Source organism: Suricata suricatta, chromosome 15, assembly GCF_006229205.1.
Source record: "Suricata suricatta isolate VVHF042 chromosome 15, meerkat_22Aug2017_6uvM2_HiC, whole genome shotgun sequence".
Lineage (NCBI taxonomy): Eukaryota > Metazoa > Chordata > Mammalia > Carnivora > Herpestidae > Suricata > Suricata suricatta.
This window is the reverse complement of record NC_043714.1, coordinates 8,995,449-9,003,111: the sequence shown is the minus strand read 5'-3', so window position 1 is coordinate 9,003,111 and position 7,663 is coordinate 8,995,449.

The window sequence follows — 7,663 nt, the reverse complement described above, 5'->3', positions numbered from 1 at the left end:
ATAAGCATAGTTTTTTTTTAATTAGCAAATAGGTCTGTTTAACAAAAGGAAAAACTTCTGCTAATCAAGTGACACTATCAAAAAAAAAAAGAAAAGGCAAACACTAAATGGGAGAAAATAGATGTCATCCTTACACCTGAAAAAGAACTTTTAGACAAATAAATAAATAAAGAACTACAAATCAGTAGCAGAAAGACCAACAGTCCAACTTTCAAAAAGGGGAAAAGACTAGAACAGACACTTTGCAGAAGAACAAAACAGAAGACGTGTAACCACACACAGAGGTACTCGTGGTCATTAGTTGTGAGGAAAACACAAACATAAAACCTGAAGGACACGAGCTCGTGGTGTGGGCAACAAAGGCAAAGTTAAATTTCCTCACAACTTACGGCACATGGACAAGCCCTTGAGACAGGCAGGGGGGCCTCCTCTGAGGGTTCCACTGTCTCGGGGTCGATACTCTGCTGAGGGAAACAGGCAATCTCAGCTCGACCCCCCAGGATCCTGTAAGCCTACTTTAACATATAGACTTTCCTTTGGAAACTTCCTTTATTGATCTCTACCCCTCCAAGATCTATGTTTGCAGTCAGACTCCAAGCATGAGGCCTCCGATCTACATCTGGAGGGTGTGAGGACTGAGGGTTGACTAGACAGTAGTCAATGACCTTTCCTAACAACAGCTTGGCTCCTCACGGTTCTGAGAACCTTGTTTCCAAAATTCCTTAGAGACTTACGCTCTCCCTAACCCCCTCCCAACCTGAGGGTATAAAATCAGTCACCGTCACAACCCCAGGGCAGCTCCTTCTGCCCACAGGTCCCTGGGCTTTAATAAAACCACCTTTTTGCACCAAGGATGTCTCAAGAATTCTTTCTGGGCTGTCGTTCTGAACCCTAACCCTTCCACCCTCATCGGTTCATAGCCACTCAAATCACGAACAATAAAGAGACAACACCAAATGTTAGCAATGATGTGGACTAACTGGAACTTTCATACGGGGCTAATGGGAAAGGCTGAAGTTAATCAAACATTTGCTCTAAGACCCAGTAATTCCACTGAGGGGCATTATCCGAGATACAGGAAAACGTATGTCCAGGTCAGTGATGTTCGTAGCAATGTTATTCAAAATGCCCAAATGGAAACAGGCCAACTATCCATTAACAGAAGATCAGAGAAAAACCCCCCGCAGGGTATACACATGACGGGGTGGTACTCAGCAATAAGAGGACTCAACCACCGGGACACCAACACAAGTGAATCTCGAAGACCTGGTACTGAACGAAAGAAAGCAGCACAGAGGGTACTTGCTGTGATTTCATGGATATACATTTAATAACAGATAAAACTAACTTACGGTAGTAGAAATAGGAACAATGTCTTCTTCTGGGGTGGCAAAGGGGACACTGGCCGCAAAATGGCCAGAGATGACCTCCTGGTGTGAAGGAAAGGGGCCGTTGGTTTATCCGGGTGATTCTGTGAGTGTATATGTTTGTTAGACCTTCCCTATCAAACTGCACTCGAAAGGTCTGTAAATTTGACCTCAGAAAAATCCCGTATTGTATAAAAAGCCCAATTTTACCAACACAGTCTCACCACCAAGGTTTAAAAGGTTTTAGTACTAATTGGACACTTTCACAAAACTATTTTTATTTTAAGTTCTTTGAACTTTTCAACCTCTTATATCTATGTACGATGCTACGTATAAAGATGAAATGAAAACCCAACTCCACATGAATTTATGTCAGTTATAGTTCACTCACCTGAATGTCACGTTGCACCTGTATGTCCAGATGACTTTCTCAGACCTGAGAACCTTCTTTTCTGTTTACAGGCCCCGGAAAGCTTACTGCCAACAGTTAACTGCTGTTAGCACCCCTTTGAAACATCCGTCCTCTATGTTATTTTTGCGACTTCTGCTTTTGCCTGACCAACTTTTCTTTGTCTCGTGTTTGTAATAAAGCAGTTTTCCGGAAGAAATCAAAACATATTTTATACGAATAGATGACGTCCACTTGCCTTTTGCCTCTGACTTGTGTGCCACAGAAATAAACTCACAGCTACGCATCCTGAGGTCACCGGAGACTTTACTACAGTCTTGGCCTTGAATTATCTGTTCTCTTCCTTACTAGTTACGTGAACATAGGTAAAATTACTTAATTTCTTTAAGACTCAGTTTCTTCTTAGATAAAAACAGCTGTATGGATCGCTATCTCACAGTTTTGAGAGGGGAGGGGGGCTGGCCCCCTGAAGCTAGTAAGGGGTGCACTGTCTGTAGAAAATTAAAAAAAATCGTCAAGCCGCTTGCAGACAACGCTAAAACATTATCAGGGATAAGGCCCCTGTCCACAGCAACAATACATATGAAATTCAAAGCAATCCAGGCTGCCCCCTGTGAAGGAGGGTGATGGGAAGGAGCAGAACACAGGACTGAGGTGACTCTTCCATGCAGTTCCAGCCCGAAGAGCGAACCTTCAGTGAAACACCTTCTGTATGCCTGGCCCCACGACCACACACATTAGTCACTCCATCCTCGCACTGATTCTATGAAGCAGATACTAACTACTGTCCCCAGTCCAAAGTTCAAGAACGGAGAGGTCTGTAACCTCAAAGCTACCAGCAGGGACCAGTCGAATCAGGGGCACGTTATCCGTCGAACCTGACATGTGCCTTTGCAACCATGAAGCCACATGATTGCTTCTGAGCTCCTGATTCTTCGCAGGGGCTTTGCAGGTGACCAGTAAGGGGGTATGGGGCAGGTGACACAAGGGAGCCTCTCAATTGAAAGCAGTCTGCTCTGGAGAATTGGGATCCTCAAGCTTGATTCACAACTGCACAGGAAGGGTGCCTGGCTGGCTCAGTCGGTTAAGCATCTGGCTTTGGCTCAGGTCATGAGCCTGCCACTCGTGGGTTCGAGCCCCGCTTTGTCGGGCTCTGAGCCTGGAGCCTGCTTTGGATTCTGGGTCTCCCTCTCTCCCTGCCCCTCCCCTGTTCATGGTCTGTCTCAGAAATAAATAAATGTTAAAAAAAAACCTTAAAAATACTAAACAACTGTGCAAGAAATGAAAACAATGAAGAGAGCAGAGCCTTCCAGTTATATTCCTTAGGAAAATAAACTGGTTCCATTTCCCAAAGTCTTGGAAATGGAGAAGAGCAGCCTTGCCAAAACCGTTGCATGTAGCTGTCTCAACATGCCATGTGCGTGCATGCATGTGTGTGTGTGTGTGTGTGTGTGTGTGTGTCCAGCAGGACCTCACTCATGCCAGCACCATGTGCCTGAGGGGCACTGGCATGTCGTCGTCCAGGCTGTGGACCTGCAAGCCCGCCCAGCGTCCCCCTCCCTGCCCCCAAGGCGAGCAGCCCCCTGCTGCAGGGGCGGGCGGAGGAGAGCAGAGCCCTTCAGCCAGCCCATCACCGGTGGAGCGTGTTTCATGGCAGGGAACTCGCCCCTCAGCTATAGTGTGGATGTGGCTATAAATCAGGCAGTAATTAGATTTCACAACATTTAACACAGCCCCTCGGTTGTTCTCATTTACCAGCTCTGGATGGCAAAGAAAGGCAGATCACTCCCTCTGAAAGCACAGACTCCTGCGCTTTGAGCTCTGTGTCCTGCCTTAGCCCTCCGAGCACAAGACAGCCATGGAGAGGCTGTCCCCGTAGGGTCCAGGTTGTAGGACAGGACCCAGCAATTGCACCCGGGATGGGGAGGCACGGGCGTCCGGAGAGAAGGGATCATCTGTCCTTATCAGGGCTGGAACACACATGAACGACCCAGAGCCCACGGAAAGGGAACAGCCGTTCAAAGGAACCGCATTGCTATGAAAATGTAATTAACGTACCAGCAGAGCACCGACATCTTCACAGACGTGCGCACGCACACAGAAACCTACGCAAACGAGCCTCTCGTTTGACTTTAGTCCAAGCAAATTCAGCCTTCCCTTTAGGCTATAAACACGTCAAACTGGGTGGCTTACAAGGGAGACCTCCCGAGACGTGTGAATTATGCCTTCACAAAGATTTCAGTTCTAAATGTTATCAAGCCCTGTGAAAACGTAACCTAATACTTCGGGTCTCTAGAAACGCCAGTGTTCTCTTTCAGTGTGACCTGAGATGCTTTTCATTTTACATTTCCACACCTTGTGCTTCTTAAGTTAAATAAATTTTGATAACCTGTGAAAATGGAAGTAGTATTAGAAAACCAAACAATGCTGAATTTTTATGTATTTTAAACCACTGGCTATTTTCTCAATGGACTCTTCCTGACACCTTTAAAAAGGTGGAAGTGGGGCGCCTGGGTGGCTCAGTCAGTTGAGTGTCCAGCTTAGCTCAGGTCATGATCTCGCGGTTTGTGGGTTCCAGCCCCGCGTTGGGCTCTGTGCTGACAGATAGCTCAGAACCTGGAGCCCCTCTCTCTGTCCCTCCCCTGCTCAAATTGTCTCTCTCTCTCTCTCTCTCTCAAAAATAAATAAAACATTTAAAATTTTTTAAAAAATAAGTAAAAAATAAAAAAGTGGAAATATCAAGGAGTCCAAAATTACGTTATGACTGAAAAATTCTAGTTTAAGAAAAGCTATAGATTTTAGACCAGAGTTCACAAATACTCACTATATGGGTCAGATAGTGAGTATTTTAGGCTCTGCAAGTCTCTGTTATGACTTCTCAACTCTGCTACACAGCACAGAACAGCCACAGTCAACACATACATAGATGGTCGCAGCAGTGTTCCAATAAAACTTTATTTACAAAACCGGACAGTGGGGTGGATTGGGTCCATAGGCCATCATTTGTCAACCTCTGATCTAGACCAGACTAAAAACAGTGCGGCATCTGGTCTTTTATAATGGAAACGGATGCTTCAGAGCCAAAAAAGACTATAAATAAGCAATCCTTTGTATCCAAGTACATAATATTAAGATGTGGCAGATGTTTCATGAGGCCCTGGAAGTCGCTACTTTTTATCAAGAAGCAGAAGACTTGAGAGTGCTTATCCTTTCTTGCACACAGTGTATCAGCAGGTGTTAATGCTGCTCCCAGTTGGAAGCAGCACATGTCCTTTGTGTGACTCAAGATGGCCAGATAAAGTGTTCTTACAAAGAAGGCTTCACCTGACCGGGACTGGATCTCCACAGGCCCAAGTCCCCTTAAAAAAAGTCACTGCTATTACTTAAGAGCACAACAGATTCACTCAACCTGAAAACGGCACTGAAAATACATGCTTCGAAAGCACGTAAAACGCTAAGGGCGTGGGGAAAAGCATGATGTAGTCTTCTCAAATGACACAAAAGAATTTGTGTTCACAGGTTTAAGGAAAATTCAAGTGTAATCCTTAGAATGGGCATGGTAACTATTTAAATGCATCAACGGAATATGACCTGGAATGGAAAAAAGAAAGGAAAAAACGAGATGGCACAGATTGGTGGGAGCAGGGGGAGCTTAAGCGGATGAAGTCGGAGGGGAGAAAAGAGCTTGTGCTGTGCACTGGGGTCTGAGCAAATGCTCTGGGCAGGTAGGAAAGGAGAGGCAGGCTGGACTAACACTGTAAATCTGGACGCAGACTGTCAAACACTGCTGCTCTCTGACCCCACTGCCCACCGTCCTGGGTGACAGGCCAGGTTGGGGTCCTCTTTACAGAAGGCCAACCAGTTGAAACCCAAATTCCTAAGGTTTGCTGCTCCAGCCCTTTGTGGAGCAAGACAGGGTATGAATAACTGTCTCAGCTTCCAAAGATTTTATATCACCGCCTGGGCGACTCTTTTTTAAAAAGGTACTATACCTTTGACGATGTGGCAATCCAATACTAGAGTAAGTAACTAACCCATCTGCTAAAATGATGGAAAACGGAGGGAGAGAAAATGGAATGAAATAAATAATAGTTCATTTGTAAGACTTACAAATAAATATGTAACTAGACTTCTAGAGAAATTTATAATTAAAGGGATTGCTTCTATAAAAACAGATGTATCCACAGGCGGGGTCTTTTGCTTGTAAGAGTCACGCGTCTCCCACTCCCACCAACCCTGACAGCCTTAAGCTACATACACCAGCCCCCGGGCTCTTGATAAATGCAGATCACACAGGAATCCAGAGACTGCTCTCTTACCTTCTCCCTACTGCCCTGCTTTTTGGAGTGTCGATCTTTCCCTGTCTACTAAATCCCCTGAGGGTACCCTCCCTTTCTTGTCTCTCGGTTTAGTTGCGTCTACCTGAAGAAATACAGCAAACTATACCAGCAAGCCGTGGGTCTTCTGCAAACCCCATCTCGAAAAGCCACACTATGGGGCACCTGGGTAGTTTAGTCGGTTAAGCGTCCGACTTCCGCTGAGGTCATGATCTCGCAGTTCGGGGGTTTGAGCCCCGCATTGGGCTCTGTGCTGACAGCTCAGCCTGGAATCCGCTTGAGATTCTGTGTCTCCCTCTCTCTCTGCCCCTCCCCACTCATGCTGTGTTTCTCTGTCTCAATAATAAATAAAACATTACAAAAGAAAAAGAAAAGCCACACTGATTGCTTACCTGTTCTTTGATACTGAAGTTGAGGTCAGAGTAGGATATATGCTCCCCTTGATGTTGTTAAACGGGGACTATAAGGAGGCCCTAGGCTTACACATCTGTGTACGGTACCCTCAGAAGGGAGATCTGCTCCTCATTAGTTCTAGAATCTTCCCAACAGAAGGTGGAAACAGGGATTTTGTACCCAGCTTCACTGCCCTACCCAGCGGGGTGATACCATGTATACAAGACAAAGAGATGGGGCGCCTGGGTGGCTCAGTCGGCTAAGCGTCCGACTTCGGCTCAGTTCATGATCTCACGGTGCGTGGGTTTGAGCCCTGCATCGGGCTCTGTGCTGACAGCTAGCTCAGAGCCTGGAGCCTGCTTCAGATTCTGTGTGTCTCTCTCTCTCTGCCCCTTCCCTGCTCACGTTCTGTCTCTCTCAAAAATAAACATCAAAAAAAAAAGTTTAAAAAAAAAGAAAGCAAACAGAAAAAGTGAGCTGACATTCTAGAAAGGAATAGAAAAACAATTCATCACTGAGATAAAATAACAAAATATTTCACTGGAGCACCAGTGCTTTGGGTCTAGCGTCTCTTTCTTGCCTAGCTACAGGGACCGTCTTAGGGTCCTCATGGCCGAAGGTCCCGTGTCTGTACTACCTACTTCCCTGTCTGCTCTCCTGAACTCCAGATTGGTACACCCCAGCAGCAACTCAGCACCTCCTTTTGCACGTCAGGTGTAAGAGGCCCACAGCCGAGCTCCCCACCCCCCACAATGATCCTGTCCCCGTCATGTTCAACGGCAGCATCTTCCTTCCTTCCATGTTTTAGCGACAAATCCTGGAATCATCCTTTCCTCTCCACTATCACACAACGCATCCAAATGTCATTAAATCCCATACACGCGATTTCAAAATATTTCCAGAACCTGACTTTTCTTCACCCTCCCATACAGCCGGACTTCGGCCCAAGGTGCCAAACCTGTGCTCCGAGTCTCTGCACACCTGCGGGTGGTCTCACTGGTCTCGTCCCGTGTCAGCATGGCAGCTAGGGAGACCTTGTTAAAAGGAAGGTCAGAGTCTGTCACCCTTGTGTCCGTAATGACCTCCCATTGCCTTCAGGGCAAAAGCCCAAACCCTAACAGCCCAACGGCCCTTTCCACTCTGGCTCCAAACACTCT